Source organism: Mastomys coucha, unplaced genomic scaffold (genome assembly GCF_008632895.1).
Source record: "Mastomys coucha isolate ucsf_1 unplaced genomic scaffold, UCSF_Mcou_1 pScaffold21, whole genome shotgun sequence".
NCBI lineage: Eukaryota > Metazoa > Chordata > Mammalia > Rodentia > Muridae > Mastomys > Mastomys coucha.
The window spans coordinates 102,552,441-102,574,168 of NW_022196904.1; the positions used below are offsets into that span (position 1 = coordinate 102,552,441).

Consider the following 21,728-nt stretch of genomic DNA (forward strand, 5'->3'; position numbering starts at 1 on the left):
TTCCCTTCCCTTCCCTTCCCTTTTCCCTTCCCCTTTCCCTTCCCTTTTCCCTTTCCTTCCCTCCCCTGCCTTCCCCTTCCCTCTCCCCCTTCCTTTTTCCTCCTCTTACCCCTCCCATCCTCTACTCTTCTCTTCTTTCCTTCTCTTTCCTCTTCCCTTCTTCCCTTTCCCTCTTCTCTTCCTTCCTTTTCCCCTCTTCTCTTCCTGCTCCCTCCCTCTTCTCTTCCTTCCCCCTCCATTTCTAGGGCTGTGTTCAGGGAACCATGACCCACTGTAAAGTAAATGGGATGGGTGGAACACAGTATGGGAGGGTAAACTCATAAAGACTCCTGTGGATACTTGAACCATCTCTGCAAGCAACTAGGTCACTGGCTATCTCTGCAACCTTTCCTGACTCCTGACTTGAGATGGGTAAACATCTTATCCAATCAGATTGCGCTATGTCATGACCAATCAGCAGTTGTACCCTTTCCACCCCAGAACCTACACTGGGAACCAAGACTCTCTGCACTCTTCCCAGCAGCCAATGGGACTCCATGCACGTCCTTCATTTCCACTAGCAGCAAAAGGTCCTGACATTCAAGTAACCCCACCACCATTCCCCTTTCCTCTTCTACTTTATGGATCATATATAAGTGATCCACATTCCACATTCATCAGTAGTACCGCAAAGGAAAATGTCTCCACCCCATCCAAAAGCAACATCCCTGAGAAGGTGAACCACCACTCTGTCTGGAGGTCTGACTCCACTTCCTCCAGACACCTTAAATGGTAGCAGTCACTCTCCAAAATGTTATCAAAGGTGATGGTCTTTATGCAGGCACACTCTTGAAGCAGCTCATTACAAAAACCAAAACTTCTAACAGTCCCCATCTGGGCTTCCATAGTTCACTTTGTCTTTGCTAGGAGACAGCTTTTGTTTCAGAGCATCTACAAGATATGTAGAGATGCCATCACATGGGCTGCTCACAGCTGCCTCTTGTGGGGCAGTGGACTGCTGGACTGTGATTGTTTACAAATCAGGGCAAATACAGACAGTCGCCACCCACAAACGGAGGCTGATGCATGAGGACTTTTAAAATGGAGTTTATTCAGCACCAATTAAATCTAGTTTTACAAATTCCATCTGACTGCTCCACAGGAGAAAGCTCATTGTTGTTTATTATTGCTGTTATTGTTATTATTATTACACATTAAACCTGTCTGGGTGGCAGTGTGTGAGCTATCTGGGTGAATCATAGAGTCTCAAGGAAGGTTGTCAGAGTTCTATTATTTCTTTTAAAAAGAGAATAGGATTTATGCCATATAACTAAGTACCAGAAAGAGAAGGTTATTTCTAAGCAGTTATCAGAAAATAAAGTGAAAGGTGTGAAATGGGAAAAATAATCTTTGAAGAGAAGCATTCGAGCAACCCAAGACTCACAAATCAAAAGAGAAAAGGTTTCTTTTATTTTTGTCCTCACATCTTTAGAGGCATCTAGCTTTATCCAGTCAGGGACATCCAGTAAGTATTGTGGGCATTATAATAGCTCGTGATTAAAGCAATTTTAAAGAGAGCATCCCAGATAGAGTCTCCTGCTGACTAGGTCACCCACGCCCAGGCACTGCGGAGCATTGGGATTTTCTAACACGAAGCCTTCCTCCCAGTTCCTTCTTTACCCCGGAGGCAATCGCCATGGACATAGGAACAAACCCATCTGTAACTCACAGCCAGCCTCAGAGCCACCCTGGCTGCTGCTCTGCTTTTCCACCCTTTCAGTCCAAGCAGCCAGGGCCTGTCCTTCTTCCTTGGGCCTTGCTTGACCTCCTCACCTCTCCAGAGTCCAACAGACACTTATGTAGGACAAATCCCCAGCCTCCAGACTGGCTGTTGACAAGAATTCTTGCACTGAACTACAGCTGTAAATTCCTAAAGTCTATGACACCATCCATTAGAAAACACCATTATGTAGAAATAGCTTCAAGAAGAACAAACACCACAGTAAGACACGGACCTGCTTTGATCATTATTCATCCTTATCTTATAGTCAGTAACTTTCTCTCTCTTTTTTCTCTCAGTTTCAGTAATATAATTGAATCTTTTGGGTAAATGTTTTTGTAAATATCTTTTTTTTTTCTGAATTATTTCTGGCTGGGTAGTAACTATGTAACATCACACTGATTATTTTCTGAGGTAGTACTTTTGATGTTTATGATAACTTCTATACTGTTAGAGATTCCTAGTAATATAATTTTGTGAGTTGCATAAGACATTCTTGTTTGCATTTCATATTTAGCTGTTGTCTGAATAACTAGAAATAACTTGGGCTCAGTGACCAATAGGGAGACTTAAGCCAGGCCCACCAAGAGGCAGTTTTGCTTCACAGCTTAAACAAAGCAACTTCCTGGACCAGTGCTAATAAACCCCTTTCTAGGTAGGTGTGTGTGTGTGTGTGAGAGAGAGAGAGAGAGGGAGAGAGACAGAGAGAGAGAGAGATATTCCACTAAAGGTGTTTCATATATGTGGTTTTCTTTATTCAAGACAAAGCAAGATCATAAAATCTAATTTTGGAAAATCTAAAGAATAGAAATCCTAATATCTAACTTCCATAAGCCATTTTCTTAGGTCTGCCACTCTAAACCAATAGGAAGCAGTTTGCATACTGTGTACCAGGTACTGGGCTGACAGATTCTGTGATAGTTTGTGTGTTTTCCAAAAGACATTGTGGGCACTTTGATGGTCTTTAGAAATGAGGCATATAATTTGGGATTGGGGCTCACTTCTTGTTATTGGGATTAAACCCATTTAAAAAGCAGGCTACCTTATCCTCCAGCTGTCTGCCATGTGAGGTTGTGACAAAAAAAAAATCATTAGACCAGACACATATGTCTTGACCTCAGATTTTACAGCTTCCAAAATGGTGAGAAATACACTCCTATTCTTTATCAATTACTGAGCATCACAAATGGAGTCAGATGACTTGTAGCCACCAATTTTATCTGCCTTTAACACTGATTTGGAAAGGCATTATCACACCTACTCTGTAGTTGGTGAAGTGGAGGTTCAGGAAGTTATCATATTTATTGGAAGTCACACAGTTAAGAGTTTGAATGTGGGCTTGACTGATTGTGAAATCCATAAGGTCAAAGAAGTCTTCAGTCTGGGTTGTTATTTTCTACAATCAAGCGAAGAATGGGAGCCTAAGAACTCTCCCAATTAGAGTCTCGGCATGTACAGTGATTCTGAACTCCTTTGCCCATCAGTGCTGATCTGTCTCCATCAGCTCACCACACGTGGTTCCCAGACATAGGAACTGACTGACCCAACACCTCTTCCCAGCACCTCTTTTTGCCTCTGGTACAGATTCTATTCTGTAGGGCTCTTGAAGTCTTTCTTAATTCCACCCCTCATCATCCTTTGTTATTCTTGTTGTTTAATTCACTGACTGTAGCTCCCTCTGGAGTGGACATGTCATTTCAGCTCATCCCTATTCCGGTTAATATTCTGAAGAATATGAGTTATTCAAAATACTTTTCAGCAAGTCACTGAGTATAACAAAGAAACTACAAGATATACTGATCATATATTGTAACTAACAATTTATTTTATAGCATCAACCTGGTGAATGACTCAATGAAAACCTTGGTCCTAAAACTGTGTGAAAGGAATTGGAAGGGATCTTCTCTACCCAAATTTATGCAAATCAAGAGATGTGATAACAGGCTCCAAAACAAACAGTGCCCAAGCAAACAAACAAACAAAACAGACTGCAGACTTCAGATAAGAAGACAAGTCAGGGTTGAGCTTCTAGTCAAACAAATGAAAGACTAGAAGAAGGCTTGACAGGTGGGCTAGCTTAGCTAACATGAAGTCTGCCCTAAAACCTAACAATTCCCGTCTTCCCACCTTCAAGAACTACAGTCCTCATCCTTCATGGTCACAGAGCACAAAGCTGGGCCTGCCTCTGTTACCTACCTCCCCTCCTCTATGTAAACTGACTCATCTTTAATTACGTGAACAACACACTGCCCAGCCACATGCTTCAGTATATCAAAGACATGTTCATCATCAGAGACTTTTACAACTGTCACTGACATCAAGACTCTTTCTTAGGGAAGGGTTGGTGGCAAAGAGTTGGCAGCCTAGTGGACTTCCGGGGCAGGCAGATGTATCTCCAAGTGCATGGTGTCCTACAGTCAGGAAGCCTGTTTCGGCTAATTTAATATCTCCATGAGCAGATTTATTTTGACAGGCTGCCACCCTCTCCCCCACCCACCCAGCTTTTGTTGCTTGTTGTTCTAACAGGGAGACTTTAGGCTTCTTTGGGCTACAGTCTGGAAAAGGTTAACTAACATTCCCTTCCTGTTCATGGGGCCAGCTCTTCCCATGCTCTCTGTGTTGTGGGGAGTTTGCCTCGGAAGCCCTTACCCTGCTGCTCCCCTGAAGAAGTCTGCAGCAACACTTTACGATGGTGAGAGTCAAGGGTATGGGCTTTCACAATCTTTGCCAAGTGCAGAGTCATCTCTTCTTCAGTGGTACCCTAGAAATACAGCACTTTAAAACCCCCCATTTAAAATTAAAACTCGGGAAATATTTTAGGTAAGAGCAGGTGGCTTTTTGTTTAGTGCCATGCGTAATGGCTTCTATGGAAACCTATTTATAAGTGGGCCATTGTTTGACATATTTTATTTCAGTAGGTTTGTTGTTTGGGAAGCTACCTTTTAAAATACGCTTTCATAAGCAAAAGTTTTGTCTTTTGGTACTGTTGTATAATGTTCAGAATAATTTATATCAGAGAAAAATACCTTCTCTGAAGAACCTTGAGTGACTTCTCATGTCAGAATATGTCAGCCTATCTATTGTTAAAGACTAAGGGAATCTGGCCATGTCTCCTTCCCTGAGCCTATGCAGGTTGTCACTTGACTGGTTTATTTAGTCTATTAGCTACTAAATATTTATGGGGCACCTATTTTGTGCTAGATTTGGGATGATGAGGATAACATGGTGAGAAGGAAAAAGCACCATGGTTTCCTGTATCTACACCCTGATGCAAATAAGTAAAAAGAGAATATTCCAGAGAAGTGGTAAGGGCTATTAAGGACACAGGGAAGTAGAGGAGGAGAGAGCCTGGCTTGTAGAGGCACTTCTTATGAAGTGATATATGAACTGAAACCTGAAGGACCTACAGGGCTCAGCCATGAGGTCAAAGAACCACAGACAAAGCAGCAGTAGCTGCAAAGGCCCCAGCTAGGGGCAAACTTGAGAGTTTCCAGGTCAGAAAGGCATGGGATAAGGCTGGGTATAGGGGTAGCTAGTCAGCAACCATGCCAGATCGTAAAGGTCAGGTATTTCAGGCTTGTTGGTCTCCTTCATGGTTATACAAACATCTTTCCTTCTTTCTTTCTTTGTCTCTTTCTTTGTTTCTTTCTTTCTTTCTTTCTTTCTTTCTTTCTTTCTTTCTTCTTTCTTTCTTTCTTCTTTCTTTCTTTCTTTCTTTCTTTCTTTCTTTCTTTCTTTCTTTCTTTTTTTTTTTTTTGGTTTTTCAAGACAAGGTTTCTCTGTATAGCCCTGGCTGTCTTGGAACTCACTCTGTAGACCAGGCTGGCCTCAAATTCAGAAATTTGCCTGTCTCTGCTTCCCAAGTGCTGGGATTAAAGGCGTGCACCACCACTGCCCAGCTACAACCATCTTTCTTAAAACTGGAGGACACACTTGTCCTTCATACTTATTCAGTATCCATTAGCATTGTCAGATGATATAGAACGTCGCCTTCCCCTTCCCCTCCCGGGTGAGGAATGGCTTCCCAGACCAATCTGGTGTAGCTCAGAGGAGTGATGTGTTCAAATTGATCTGGTCAGTGTCTTGGAAAGTGTGTGAGAACTGTTGGAAAGAAAGATTTATCTTCCTCTTGGGCTTATATACAATACTATGTAGATATAAATACAGGGCCGTGAACCTTAGAAGCTGGAGAGTGAAAGCCACATTCAGCAGAAAGGGAATAACAAATGGAGAAAAGCCACCATCCTGACATCATGATTTAAGCCTTCTAACAAGATCAGGTGACAGTCCGCCTTGCTCTTGGATTTTTTAGTTATGTGACCGATAAATTCAAGCTGGGTTAAGTTGAGTCTTGTGTTCGAGCTCATCATTTACTATTAAGGCTCCAGCCTCACGTCATTCCTATTTCAGTTTCCACACCTTCCGCTGGATGAAACGGGACTCTTCATCTGTCAGAAATAACCAGGATCTAGTACCTGCTTCTCTTTCCAGCTTAGTCTCTTGTAACTGCTCACAGCTCCCCTTGGGTCTAACAATACAGGACTTCTAAGTCACAGACAGAGTGGTCTAGGGAAGAGAGCCAACAGGTTATGTACAAAAAGATATTTACCCGAGGGCTTAAATAGTAGGGCTGAGCAGGTCCAATGATGAAAAGCTGAAGGCTGGAGATGCTTAGAACCTGGCAGCTACTCAGTCTGCAAAGCTGGTAGTTGCATATGGGATGGATCCCCAAGTGGGGCAGTCTCTGGATGACTTTTCCTTCAGTCTCTGCTCCACTTTTCATCCCTGTATTTCCTTTAGACTGGAGCAATTCTGGGTTAAATTTTTTGAGAAGGGTGGGTGGCCCCATCCCTCAACCAGAGGCAGTGCCTATATGGTCTCTACAGGTTCTCTCTCCCCCTTTTTGGGTATTTCAGCTAATGTCATCTCCACTGGGTCCTGGAAGCCTGTTGCTTTCCTGGCATCTAGGACTTTCTGCTGGCTACACCCAGTTCCTCATCCCCCATTGCTACATACCTCTGTGCAATTTCCTGACCCTTTGTACATCTCACCTGTCTCCTCCCACACCTGATCCTGCCCCCCCCTTTTCCCTCTTCCCCTCCTTTCTTCCTTCCAAGTCTCTCCCACGCTCTATCTCCCATGATCATTTTGTTTCCCCTTCTAAATAGGACTGAAGCATCCATACTTTAGTCTACCTTCTTCTTGAGCTTCATATGGTCTGTAAGTTGTATTGTGGGTATTCTAAGTTTTTTCCTAATATTCTTTCACACCCTCATTCATCTGTGTGGACCATAAGCATCTCTCTGTTGTCTGTTTCTCTCCTCATATCATACACTCCTTGAAGCAAGGTCCAAAAGTCTTTGTGTCCTTAAAGGCTTAGCATTATGCTTGGCACAGACTAAGATCATCAATAATGCTTGAATCTATAAATGTCTTTCTGTGTTACTTACACTTATAACTTCTTGAAGAGGGATAACATTTCACTCTTATTTGTATTATTTATAACATGTGTTGGACTTCATTTATAGAATACAGTTAGTCAATATTTGTTGTAAAAAAAAAAAAGAGAGAGAGATGGAGGAAGTAGATCTCATCAGACTGTGCTATCTGCTTCCAACCTCTCCTTGTCATTACCATCCATGGAACTCCTTGTGTTTTCATCATTTACTGAAGGCTGCAGCTCTCCACACCATCCTAACATTAACAAAAATTTAATTACTATCCACATTAATGAAGTAGATGCTGCTTCATTAATTCATTAAGAACTAGTTTTAATACTCGGCTGCTTATCTCCCCTGAGGAATTTCTTCTGCTTTCATGTCCCACTCCCAGGAGGCATCCTTGTCATCACCAGTAGTTGCATCTCTTAAAGTCTCAATTCCATGCTTCCCATTATGTTCAGATAATACTGTGTCATTATCAGATATGAAGGACCATTGCATCCTTATTCTCCATTCTCATTTGGACTTTCAATCTTTGGACTGCTCTGTTCCCCACTCACATCCAAATCTTTTCCCCTGACTACTACGATGTCCACCACTATCATCAGTCCATCTGAATTTAGATTGTGCCCTAGTTAATGATTCAGGAGATAAAGCAGGGAAAAGTCCATCTGCTTCTTCACTCCCTGAATGTATAGTCTAGTGGGAGACTCAAAATTAGATACATGAGGAAATTTACAGATGAGTGATTAAAAATTATGAGGGAAGCATGGATATGATGAGTTTGCACAATAACCCCATCTTACCCAGTCTCAGGAGTGGAGACATCTCCCCTGAAGAATATTAAGAGAATTTCCTTGGGGAAAAAAAGAAAGAGCATTTCAGCAGTTTGAATATTAATTTTTAATCATTTCAAAGATCTACTCAACTCTCACCTAGAAATATCACTGAGAGTAGCTGTTCGTGGATCTCAGTATTTCTGGTCTTTAACTGCCATCCCTCTGTGGGTACTCATTTTAGGCATTGCCTGTCACCTATATTTTCTGTTTGTCTCCCCCAGTCCTTACCCCTACTTTAGGATGTTTCTGAAATGAAATGATTAAATCAGACACATCTACAGAAAACCTAGTATGTGTAGTACACAGGTATCATGTGATGTATTTGCAAACTAGAATGAAACTGGCACCTTGGGTTTTGCAATTAAAAGTGGTGCATGGACTGCCTAGCTTAACTCCCTATGTGTGAGTCTCTGGACCCTTTCTTACTTGCCTTCCCCTAGCAAGCAGCACAAGCCTTCCCCCGAAAACCAGAAAGCTGCTATGTTCAGTTGACCAAGTCATCATTCTGACAGCTTCATGTCCAAGTCTTTCCCCTGGGGCAAGGGCATCTGCTAGGTTTGTTACAAAATGTTGTTCCTCTTCCATCTCATCAATTCCTCCCACTGCTCCAGAGAACCAACTGTCTGCTTGGAGCTCTTGGGTTGAAATGCTAACTAACTGCTGTCTGTTGGTCAGAGCAGGCTCCTGCTGAGGGCCACCTCTAAGAAATGCCTATGTCTGAGCTGTTGGCTGCTCTCTCTTTGGCCAGGAATCACCTGAATTCTATCCTGAGCTTTCTTTTGAACACCTGACTTCTCTGGAAACAGAGACAATAAAAGGACCCAAATAGAAAATGAAGTCACTGCAGAGTAAAACACAATGAACTGTTCCTGAATTTCAGAGCCTGAAGAATAAAGAAGGTATCTGAACTGGTTCTCACATGCTTGAATAAGGATGCTAGGGGAGGTGCTCATCTTTGGATGATCACATAGTGTGTGTGTGTGTGTGTGTGTGTGTGTGTGTGTGTGTGTGTGGAGAGAGAGAGAGAGAGAGAGAGAGAGAGAGAGAGAACTAAAGACCTATCTTTTTTGTTTGTTTGTTTTTGTTTTTCGAGACAGGGTTTCTCTGTGTAGCCCTGGCTGTCCTGGAACTCACTCTGTAGACCAGGCTGGCCTCAAACTCAGAAATTCACCTGCCTCTGCCTCCCAAGTGCTGGGATTAAAGGCATGTGCCACCACTGCCCAGCTAAGGACCTATCTTGAACTTTTCTTTCACTTGGGAAATTAAGTTGTGATTAGCCTGCAGCTGTCCAAGGTCATGGAAGAGTTTTTACACTGTATTGAAGCTCTTGGTTGGAGCCATAACTCTGGATGTAAGCCTTCCTGACATCACTTTGTGGTTGGTATCCTGGATGGGCACTGTGCTGGATGGAAAGAGCTCAGAGTCAGATAGACCTGTCCTAAGGATTCTTAATCATTAAAGAGAGAGGGGAGCTAAAAATGACTTTATAGATAAGGAATGGAGGAGGATGGTTAAGGGGATGTGGAAGGATCTGTCAATTACCTGGATCTTGAGAGAATTGGCCAAGAAAAGTTTGTAAAAAGACCTACATTTCTGGTGTGGGCAGTAGGATGTGTGTCCAGTAGTGTGGATGGTATGGAGGGAGGTAGGCAGTAGTTAGCCCTGGGAAGAGGTCATAGGAGAGGTAGATACTCGCAGCCATTAAGATGTTTGTGGATGGGGAGTCAGGACAGGAAGAGGAGGCATTGGCACAATCCCAACCACACAGTTATCAGATCCTGGCAGAAGGCTTTCTTCCCCAGTGCACGGAGCTTTTAAGCTCAGCAGAACACAGCAAAGGAGTGATGGAGTAGATCCCGGCCCCTTCATCAAATAGTTGCATTTAATGCTGAGTATAGGCACTGATACCTCCTCCTCCAGTCATAGAGGTTTAGAAGCAGAACACAGGGAAAGAAAGCGTGGCCTTAGCACCTGCTCAGTAGGCTCACTGCCACTCAGGACAGCTTCCTACTTTTCATTCAAGGCCCTGCCTTTCACCTGCTCCTTAGAGGACCTAGGGTGGGTTTCAATGGTCACTGTCTGAGGTGACTATTGTATTATTCTGACCCGGATCCTATACCTGTCCATAGTCTCCCCAAGAGCCAAGCAGCACCAACATTTTCTAGACAAATGTATATTCTCTACCCTCTTTCCCTTCAAAAAACCTGTGAATAGTGAGTGGTCTTGGCTCATTCTAAAATCAAGGGCCTGAATTCCGACGGGTTGAGTGACAAGCATTACCCATCAGGGGAAACAATGGCAGTATTGACCTGCTGACAGGAAGCAGGCCTGTCCACATCCTCCAGGGACAGCTTGCAGACAGGCTTGTCCCCATACACAATTGCTGGCTTTTTCCCATGTTCCACAAGAGAAGGGGTGCACATTCCAGACAAGAGGACTATTTGTTTTCCCACCGAAAAGGACACGTGTTACCCAGAGGTCAAGCCCAGGTCAGGGCCATGTTTGCTGGGCTAAGCCGAGCCTTTTCCCAGAGGACTGATCATTCTGACAAACCCCCAGCTGTTGTCACTTGGCCTGAGAATGTCTCTTCAGCTGCTCTATACAAATACCCATACTGGTTGGCCATGCTTTGAGGTTTGTTTATAGACCAAAGTCAAGGAATGAATGCCTGGGCTCTAAGCAGGGCTCTGTAGCAAATAGGCAGGTGAGCGGCAGGGGTGGGATACTAGGCTGCCCCACCTCTAGTTTTAGCAAGAAAAACAGAATTCTAACCATAGGAATGTCTTCAAATACAGTTTGGCTTCTTCCTAAGAAACCTGATGAGACCTCTAGGGTGAGTAAGAAAGAGGAAAAACAATGACTTTCATTCCACTTCCTGTTTTCAGTGGTGCGGAAAGTCAATATTTGGTTTTGAGACAGAGTCTTGCTATGCAGCCCAGGCTGGCTTCAAATCATCTGTTTTCCAACCTCAACCTTCTAAGTGCTGAAGTCACAGTGATGTTCCAGCATACCTGGTTGGAAATTATTCAGTAATGCCTCTGAGAGTTGTATTGTTTTTTTTTTTTGAGATGGCAATAGCAATAACAATAGTGATGGGATTTACATGAAAGTCATCTAACATCTTAGGAGACATTGACTGCAAACACTATTTTCTACTAAGTTCTCAGTATAGCCCATAGAGATCTGTCCCAATAATGCCAAGGATGTGTTCGTTGTATTGGGCAAGATGCTATGTAAAGGAGTCACAAAGACAAATGAGAATCTTGACCTATGAGAATTTCCTGCTGTGTGTGCATGAGGACACCCCAGTCAAGGAACTCTCACACTTTATAGCCCTGGGTGGTTGTTCACAGGATTAAGGAAATACCTTAGCGCAGGTATTGATCTCATCCAAAGCTTACTGTTCTAGGCAGCAAACAAACCCAGATGCTAACTAGGTGGCTCCCAAAGTTACCTACATTGTACTGAAATGGTATACTCATGGTAACACAGGGGCAGCAACTAGGCTCCCTCCAAAATCTGATGTGAAGCATGGTTATTTACTGCTTAACACTATGGGCAGGTGACTCAGTACATGAGCAAGGGCATGTCTACTGTGTTGTCTTAATTTACTTGACTTATTGGCAGCAAGGATCCAGTGAATTAATGTACATGGAATGCTTTGGATTGCATCTGTCAAATAATCCATGACTAATTCATGCTAGTTATCATTATTATTCCAGTGGATTGTAGCACGTGGATGATGGGCTGGATTTTAACAAAAAGGTACAATTAATAATACATGTTCAGATACAAGTGGAAGGTAGGCACTCCTGCTTCTTGTGGGAGCCTTTGGGAACTGTGTCAGAGTCAGGATAGGTACCACTACTCAATATCAACAAACCATCAACAACAATAATAGAGGTCAGCATCCATCCAGCACCTGGTCTGTGATAGCAGCATGAGAATCTATTATGTACATGCTTCAGACCATCCTCTTGCTGTATTAAAGCTAATGTTCATAAAAGTGAGCCAGATCAAGGTGGTAAAGCCAGATGGGAGAGAAGAAAACCAGTTGTCTGACCATGGGGCTTGTGTTCTACACTCCACCGTTGTCCTTAACTCAAAACCACTTACCCAGTATCTTTGGTGCCCCAGTCTCTGGATTATACATTCTGTCGGTGTGGTGGTTTGAATGAAATGTCTTCTGCGGTATCAGGCCTTTGAGTAGTCGGTCCCCATTTGGTGGCACTGTTTGGGGAGGCTTAGAAGTTATGGTCTTATTGGAGGAAGAATGTGACAAGAAGCAGACTTTGAGAGCTTAAAGACCCATGCCATTTTGAGTTTGCACTCTCTGCTTTGTGTTGGGGTTCAAGTTGGGAGCCTTAGCTGTTGCTCTAGCTACCAAGCCTGCTGCCTGTCACCTCTCTCCATTATCATTGACTCTAACTTGTTGGAACTGTAAACCAAACTCTTTCTTCTAAAAGCTTCTTGGTCATGGTGCTTTATTACAGCAATAGAAATGTTAAGTAAGACAGCAGGTAACACAGGTCAGTCAGACTCAGTCCTTGTCTTCCCAGGAGACAGTTAGTGGTGGAGGCAGATACAGAATCAATACTCTGGAAGGGATCAGTCAAGGTTTCCAATAAGCACAGTTGGGCATATGAAAGGAGTTCAAGGCAGCAGGTTACAATTAAAGGGAAAGGAGTAGAACCCACTGACAGCAGGGCTCTCTATAGACACTAGAGGTATACATGCCTAGGGAGATGGGTCCAATGAGCCCCGCCCACATAAGGCATCCAGGGCAACAGAAAGCTTAGAGACTTTGGGATCAAAGTGCACAGCTGCTTCCTAGTCTTGGAATCTGAAACCAGAAGTCCTCTCAACTGAAATGATATGGAGATATTGGTCCCATCCCAGAGTGTAGTGTGAGGATTGCTTGAAACAAGCTATTGGCATGGCTAATTACAGTGTCTGCCATTGTACAAGACTGTGTTGGAAGGGGAAGGAGAGCGAACACAGAGAAAAGGAGATTGAGAGAACTACTTCTAAGGAGCACCGGGAAGGGAAAGTCTGAGCTTTAAACACCTATGTGCCAACTGCCAGGTCTCAGGGCTTCCTGCTGCCCAGATCCACCACAGCTATAGAAGGCAGCAGGACTTAGGGAAAGATGTTAGCAAGCTTTACATTTAAACATGAGTGCAAAGCTTTGGTGAGCATCCTCTGTGTGTGTGTGTGTGTGTGTGTGTGTGTGTGTGTGAAAAGGAACTAGAACCAGGGCTAGGGAGAGTGTTCAGTGCAAATATGAGGACCTAATTGCAGACCCCTAGGATCTATGTAAAAATCTAGACATGATGGTATCCGAGAGCTCTGGGGTGAGGACAGGAAGATCCCTGCGGCTTGTTGGCCAGCCAGTTAGTGGGAGACCCTGGTTCAGTGAAAGACCCTGTTGTGAAAAATGAGGTAGAGAACAATGGGGATCACACCTCTTGCCTATCTCAGGTCTTCACAGGTACACACATGGGTACATGCACCTGAACATGTACACACATGTACACACATGCACACACATGCATACACATGCACATGCACACACCTACATACACCTGCACATATCTGCATACACCATACAGAAAAGAACTACAGCTACTTTAAGAAACTAGAAAGTGTGTGTGGAGGACCCTGTAGAGTATATGGATTTGGACCTTAACTGGAAACAATTCCTTTAGAAAGCTTTACAAAGTGCTTGCTGGCATGTATCCAACCGTTGAAGGAAAGCCTGCCATCTGCCCTTGAGGAGGAGACAACAGGCCCATGAGAGACCAGGAAAGAAGGTAGCATTGGAAAGACAAGAAGGAAGCAAGCTATTTGAAAGAAAATATGGTGTCTAACTGAGGCTGATACCTGGGCCTCCAGGAGAAGCATCAGTTCATCCAGGAACTGGACTTTGCTGGAAGCTTTAGGGACCCTAGAACGACAGAGCATGGCCAGTCAGAGTTTGTCAGGTCTTGGCTCCATCAGTCCCTGGGACCAATGTGCAGAAGCTAGTTACACATCCCTGGCTATTTCTCTCATAACCTCCCTTCTTTGGAACCTTAGAAACAGTCATGCCAGGTAGACCATAGCATGATGAGTTATCGCTCATCCTTGCAGTATGGACTCCATTCTCTGCCAGATTTCTGGGACCTCTTTTCTACTCTATTTTGCCTCACATCTGTTCAGACCAGGGTCATCCATAGAGCTCTCCCCAGCTTTTCTTTGGCTTCAGATGCCCAATTTTAATATCTCCTCTAAGCCTAACCTCTCAAAATGATCTCAGCTCCAAGCCTCCTTTTACTGGGCAGTACATGCAGATGTCAGTTGCCTACAGTCTAGAGTCATCCAACTCACCTCTTTTAGAGAAATAGAAAAAACAACACAAGGCCATGCCGTGTATGGGGAGGAAGACAGCATCCTCCTAGTGTTCCATCTCACATCTTTCCTGGACCTTGCTCCATGCTCTGTAACTGACTCACCCCCATCCCCACCCAATACTTGGCAGCACCTGTCTCATTTTCGGCACCATCCCACTGGTCTTGATTTCTCTCTGTATTACTGCTACCCCAAGGCCTCCTACAGAGTTGGTTTTCCTGGAAGTTTGGGTACCAGGTATATTTTAACATATTACATTAGCAACCCCAGGCCTCGATCCTAAAGAGCTTATAGACATTCCCTGCTGTGGGAACTCTTGTCTTGGTGGGTTCCTCAGGAGGCCAGGCTGTCAGGGTTTTCTTCCTTGACAATCTTCTCTGCTCCTGAGACCAGCTCTACCCTAAGCATCACATTCTTATTAACTTAATAAGAATCACATTCTTATTAACAGAGACAGAGCCTCCCCTACCCCAGTCTTCCCACACCCTCAGGGCCATTTGCCTATCCAAGACCCCTTAAGGGATGCTAACCAATAATCCAAAACTTTCTCCAAAAAGCTTAGCGATACACTTTCCCTTCGGTATGTCACAGCCCCCTTCCTCCTTTGTCAGAGGGCCTCCTTGCAAAGTGTGATGGTTTGTGTTTGATTGTTTTTCTTCAGGTTCTCCGGCTTCCTGCTCACCACTACCTTAGTTCTCTGATTTACTTAACCCCTGGGTTGACCAGGAGGGCACCTGGATTTGATTTCATCTTCTTTTGCTGCTCTTGGCCACACATGCTGTTGCCTGGGTCAGTCGCCCGCTTCAGCTGTGCCCTGTGTCAGCGGCTTGCCCTCTGCAGGGACAGGGTCTCTGACAGTTCTTTAGAAAGCCCTGGTATTCGCTCCTCCTATTTGTTTGCTGTGTGTTCTGTCATCCTGTGCAGGGGGGTCAGAAGTCACCTGTAATGTTGGGATGTCAACCTTAAAGGAACCCAGAGAGGACCAGGAAATCCATAACAGAGGATGAACTAGTCTTGAGGATTGGCTACTTGAAAGTTCCCTGCCCCGTATGTTAAAACGGAGGCACCTAGGAGACCACCAAGGACAAAAGGCCCCAAGGAAAGAAACTGGGAAGACGGGGCTGAAGTCTGCAGAAAAGGAGAGGCTGGTGATGAGGGGCCAGTGAAAGCGGCCCTAGAGGCAGAAAAACTTCCTGCTGGGGGCTCTGCTTTCCCTATCTTCCCCATGGGGCCAGCCGCATCCTGCACCTTGGTCCTAGCAGCCCTGGCACTTAACTAGCACAAGCAGGCAGATAATGCGCTCTGGTGTTCAAGGACAATCAGACTCAGCTAAGCGTGAAATCAGTTTTTTCCAACGAACTCACTCTGGTCTGAAAGAACAGTTTCTATCTTCAACCTGTCATTCCCTGAAGCAATTTACCTGTTTTAGCGGAAATGGACATTCTTTCAAAGAGCAGGGGTACCTGTGTCTGACCAGACCCAGGTATCTGGATGAAAACGGAGGCACAGAGCCTAGAAGCCAGGATCGATGTCTTCCCTGCCTGCATCCAGGGACTTACAGCACTGGCAGCTGTGTCAGGAAAGCAGATGTTGCATTTCTGCAGCTCAAGGCCACTGGGAGCCAAGAAATAGGTTTCATGCGTTAGTTTTCTCAGCTTGCATTTATTAAGCACATCTGTGCATGAGGTGCTGGGCCCCATTGTTTTATAAAAGATGGGAAAATGCAGTTGACTGTTGGACTCACAGAATCTGCAGTTTGGATGCTTGTATTTAAATCCTGGCTCCACCATATACAACTAGAAACATTGAACAACTTGCCTTTTATTTGCCTCTTAATTTCCATATTTGTAAAAATGTAAATATAAGAATTATAACTACTGAAGTGCTAGCTCCTAGGTCTGAAAGCCTGAGTTTTGATCCCCAGACTCTCTTAAAGCTGTAGCATGTTTTAATCTTAACATTCACACACTGATATAGAAGGCAGGGACAGGAGACTCTTTGGAAGCTAGTGAGCCAGCTAGCAAGTAAGTGGCCTGTCTCAATCAAGGTGGAGAACAAGAACCAACACCTAAGATTTTCCTCTGACCTCCAGATGTGCACCATGGCACCTGCCAGTATTCACGCACATGAACACATACATGCAAATACTTTTCAAGAGTTGTACCCACTCCATGGGACTATTCTAGAATGTCATGTCTTGTCCACTCTAAGTGTCCCGTAAGGGCTAGTTTAGGAAAGAAACATGTGTGATTCTTGTAGCATGTGCATGGTTGAAGCAGTGATACCCCGGATTCTACGGGGACCCCACAAAAGGAACATCCTTGAGGCAGTGTGGTTGCACCCAGCCTTGAAGAGTGACCAGAAAACGTATAGTGTCTGATGGGCCTTTTCTCTCCCTTGGTGACACAGATATAGGCCAGGCCAGACCAGATTAAAAGTAGATGAAGGCAGGTTTAAGGAGGCCGTTCTCACTGATCTCACAGGTGGAGGTCAATGAGGTCACACATCTGGGGTAAAGCAACAGGGTTTTATAGGAGCTTTGTCAAGGAATAATGCCAGCTAGGAGCTAGGATTGTGCCCATACATGGGCACTCTTGGGTGGGTTGCCAGAAACATGGAGACAAAGAGTGATGACATGCTAGCTCAGAATTTTCTCTGGGGGTGTAGGGTTTTTTTCTATGTGGGAGGGCAGATGGAATTATCTAGCTTGTACAAGGGATGAGCAGGGGTTCCAGCCTAACACTGTGCTTACTGGGACTCATGATGGCTGACTCCAAGGCTTCACTGAGGCAAGGGCCAGGAGATGAGGAGAGGCTAGATCGGCTGGGGTGAATATCAGAAGGCCTTGGATACCTCGTGAAGGTGCTTGGCATCTGATAGTGCCTTGTAAAGGTGATTCTGGAATCATTTCTGGGATCTAGAATGCTGGGCCATAACTCAGTTGTCTGGGGAATATTCTCTGATCAGGAAAGTAGAATTATAGTTTGTTTATTTTTAACAAAATTGATTTTCTTCCCCCCCCCAACCCCCTGCAATTTCTTTGCCAGAAAAGCATTGTGATTTGACAGTGGTTCATCAGCTGGGGACTGTGCCAGCTCAAGTGTAATAATTGTTTTTCCTCCTGGACTGGCTAGAGCATTGGTCTGTGAGGCAGAGTTCAAGTTCAAATTAGATGGCGTTTGTTCCTTGTTAGTTCTACCTGCTCTGAATATTTACAAATCTGGAAAAAGCCAGCAACTAAACAAGAGACACTGTGTGTGTCAGTCTTAGGTTGATGGAAGACCTTCCTTACAGATGTGACCGTGCATTCGTGTGTGGACCCTCACAAGCGAGTCTATCAAGTGGAGACCTTGGAGGAGTGTTTTAAAGTGTCCTTTATTAGGAGCTTTTCCATTTCTACCTGCTAGTGACCTTTCCCTTTTGCCCAGGAAATGGGTTTCCAAGACAGTGTCATTTGGAGAGTCACACTAAGTGTTTTAGGAAGTGTAGGAGAAATGGCATAAATGGGGGTGGGAGGAGGCAGCCGCAAAGGTTATCTCCTGCCTGAGAGACCAAGGATTGCTGATGCAGACAATGCCAGGCACTCAGGAGCTGCTATTTAGAAGAGATGCCTTCTTGGGACCAATGGGATACTGGTGGAGGGTATTAAAGGAGCTTGCAGCAGCATTCAGGTGAGCTTGCCTCAATGTTTCTCACCTGTTCCCTAAGGCTATGCGTTGATTCTTATCTCCAACCCCCACCCGCAGGTAGAGTCAGGCAGCAAGTAGTCCAGGCATTGGCAGCAAAGGAGCACACAGACCTTGAGAGGACCTGGCCTAGTACCTACTCTCCATCCCTTTTCTCCACTCATAAAGAAAGTATCATAATGGACTTCTCTCAGAGTGGCAGGAAGGTAGAGTGTTGAGAGAGAGAGGGAGCCACTGAGATTAGTGTATGAGAGAAGCCTGCTGGCAAGGCTGGAGGGCCTCTGCTCCCCATCCACCCTCCTCCTACATGTCAGGACAGAGAATGCTAAAGAATCCCAGGCAGAGCACAAACTCTGAGCTACATAACTGACCCGTGACCAGTCCACTTCCATTCTCTGAAGTGTCCTCTCTTCCTTAATAAGCTATTTCTATTTCTATCACTATTCATGAGTCCCTGGTCCAATTCTTTGTCTCAGAACCTAAGCATGTACAGATCTCAGTGAGTGCTTTCAGGACTCTGGCCCATGTCTGAAATGATAAGGTGTCTGTGTAAAGGCCCTGATAGTGGTCTTCAAAACACAGAGCAGACAAGAATCATCCCAGGCTGTGTTCACTCAGAGCACACTGTTGTGGGATTGACACCTCTCCTTCTACAGCACACACCAGGTCTCATGGCATATAGTTCCACTAAAAATGCCCAGCACCCAGGGCAGACACTGTTGGAGAATCAGGGTTGAGCTGCCTGAATGTGAACTTAGATAGCAGGCTGTGGATAGAGGGAGACAGTGTCTCTTCTAACATGGGCATATACAGTGCTTTCCTCAGTCCTTGGAAAACACCTCTTACATGCCAGAGAAGGGGAGGTAGCCACCAAAAGCTAATGGAGATGCGGGAGAGCTGGGCCTACAACAAAATTACAAGACTCAAAACATGGAGAGAATTGGGGGAGTCAGAGAGAAAAGGAAAAAGATGAATGCGCACATAGATATGCAGAGACTGTGGAAGAGAAGTGGAAACTAAAAAATAAAAAAGAATTGAGCTAGCACCAAAAGGAGGGTGGAGAAGTGGACAGGGGGCCACTGCTGCAGGTCATGACCTATGAAATCGCCTCAGCTACCCTGTGGTTACAGATGGCAGGGGCTAATGTCCTGGCCCTGTGCCTGCCACACAGGAGGCCATGCCATTTATCATCCAGACTGGGTCATCTGTGAATGTGAAAGGAGGGACACTTCATAATTACACTAGGACAGCTGACCAGACTGGACCCAGTGGGGAGTTCCTGGAGGAGACTGCTTCATGTGGCCCCTAGTAAGATCTTTCAGAACAGAGAGCTGTCATCTCTAAGCCATTAATGCAAACTGCAAGTACGAAGAGGTACTTGTCTACCTCCCTCCCTCCCTCCCTCCCTTCTTCCCTTCCTTCCTTCCTGCCTTCCTTCCTTCTTTCCATCCTCCCTCCTTCTCCTTGTCTCTTTCATACTGGCTATAAACCTAGGGTCTTCCTCATACAAGGTGGTTTACCACTGAAACTCCACCCTCCCCTTTTGACATTTATTTTAAAACATTGTCTCACTAAGTTGCTTAAGGTGTCCTTGAATTCACTCTATAGTCTGCACAGGCCTTGAGTTTGTTACCCTCCTGCCTCTGCCTCTCAAGTAGCTGGGAATACAGGCATGTATCACCAGACCTGACTTAACATTTTTGTTTTTATTCTAAAAAGAAGAACAAACACCTGGTACTTATAATCAGAATGTGTTGATGAGAAGTTAGTGGCCAGCATGAAGAACTGCCAGATGAATTCACAAGTTCAGTTCCACTATAAATATTTTTAATTAATTATTTCTGTTGTATGTATGCACATGTTCCATGGCATGTGGGCAGAAGTCACAGGACAACAGGAAGTCTGTGTATTTGAATAAAAATGGCCCCAGTAGGTCCATAGGAAGTGGCACTATTAGGAGATATGGTCTCTTGGAGGGAGTATGGCCCTTGTTGGAGGAAGTGTGTCACTAGAGGGTGGGCTTTGAGGTTTAAGAAGCTCAAGCCAAGCCTAGTGACTTCCTGACTCTTCCTGCTGCCTACTAATCAAGATGTAGAACTCTAAGCTACCTCTCCAGCACCATCTCTGCCTTTGTACCACCATGCTTCCTGCCATGATGAAAATGGACTGAACTTCCTTAACTGTAACCCAGCCACAATTAAATACTTTTCTTTATTAGAGTTGTCATAGTCACTATGTCTTTTCACAGCAATAACACCCTACCTCGTAGATCCTGGGAATAAATTCTGGTTTCAGGCTTAGTGGCAAATATGTTTACCCACTGAACCATCTCTTTGGTATATTATAATTTTTAACTTAAATGTGCAGTGGACATACCACACAAATCATTTGTTGTTTGTCTGAAATTAAAACTTATCCATGTGCCTGTATTTTTAATGGTTAAGGATGACAGTTCCACCAAGATAGAGCATAGAATTCTAAAGATTTAATTGTTGAATTAAATAGAAAACTATTTAGTGAATACCTTCTCCATCCCAGGCAGAGTGCTGTGTGCCAAAGTGGAATCCCAAATGAACAGGATATAACTGCTGCCACCAAGTCCTAGGCCAGTGTAGGAAGAAGTGGAAAGAAATTTGGGTGATATTTTCTGAATCTGTTAAGACCAGACACAGTATCTGATTTTATTCCTGTTATCCCAGTAAATCCTCCTGGTCACTAGGATTGTTCTAGTATTAGATGAGAGTCAAAGATCTGTGATAAAGCCTGGGCCCAAGTTTTAAGCATCCAAAAAGTAAGCTCAGGTTAACATTCAGGCCTGCCTGGGTATTAATTTTTGTTGCTGTGATAAAAGATAGAAGGTGAACAATATAAAGAATTTCCCTGGGCTTGTATTAATGCAGGGTCAACTTGTTCCATTGCTGTGGGCCCATGGAAAGGCAGAACAGCACACCACGCTGGCAGGACTGTGACAGGCAACAAATAGTTCATGTCATAGTGTCCAGGGCACAGAAAGAGAAAGGGGCCAGGGCAAGAGATTCTCTTCAAATATACCCTCTCCTTCTCCCTTCCTCCTTCTCCCTTTCCCATCCCAAATGAGGCCTACCTACTTTCACCAAGCAGGACCATCTCTTAATAATCCATCCAATATTAGCTCATCAGTGGATTAACACATTGACCAAGTCAGGAGTCTACTGATCCAGTTCCATCTCAACTATGGAGTCTACCAGCTTGGGAGGAGGTACACTTTCAACATCTGAGCCTATTAGGAGACACTTCTTATACTAACTGTAAGTTTGACTCTTGAATGGCATTGGTTCCCATGTAAAGGGATTTTCTGTAGGCTTACATACAAATGACTACTTCATACATCAAAAGAGACGTCATTATCAGCTTTTAGGCCCAAATCCGATGACTTTATCCTAAAAGGCAGAGGTGGTGGTCATCATAAGGAAGACCATGGACTAGGGTTGTGGGTGGGCCACTGTTGGGAAGATGCAGCATTTCTGACGACCAACTCAGTCCCTCTCTTTCAGCCTGGTGATCTTCCCCTTGGCAAATCCCATCTTTTTCCCTCCTCTCTCTGCTTAACCATACATTTTTTTTTTTTTTTTTT

At 44.4% G+C, this 21,728-nt stretch overlaps 1 long non-coding RNA gene across 1 annotated transcript; it reads right to left on the reverse strand.

Moving 5' to 3' along the window:
• Positions 1-8,026: 8,026 nt before the first annotated feature.
• Positions 8,027-17,291, reverse strand: LOC116100864. Its single transcript, XR_004122698.1, has 4 exons — positions 17,182-17,291; positions 13,923-13,986; positions 12,156-12,269; positions 8,027-8,056 (listed from the first exon to the last, which is right to left on the reverse strand). It is a non-coding gene; the product is annotated as an uncharacterized LOC116100864 (long non-coding RNA).
• Between the last annotated feature and the right edge of the window lie 4,437 nt (positions 17,292-21,728).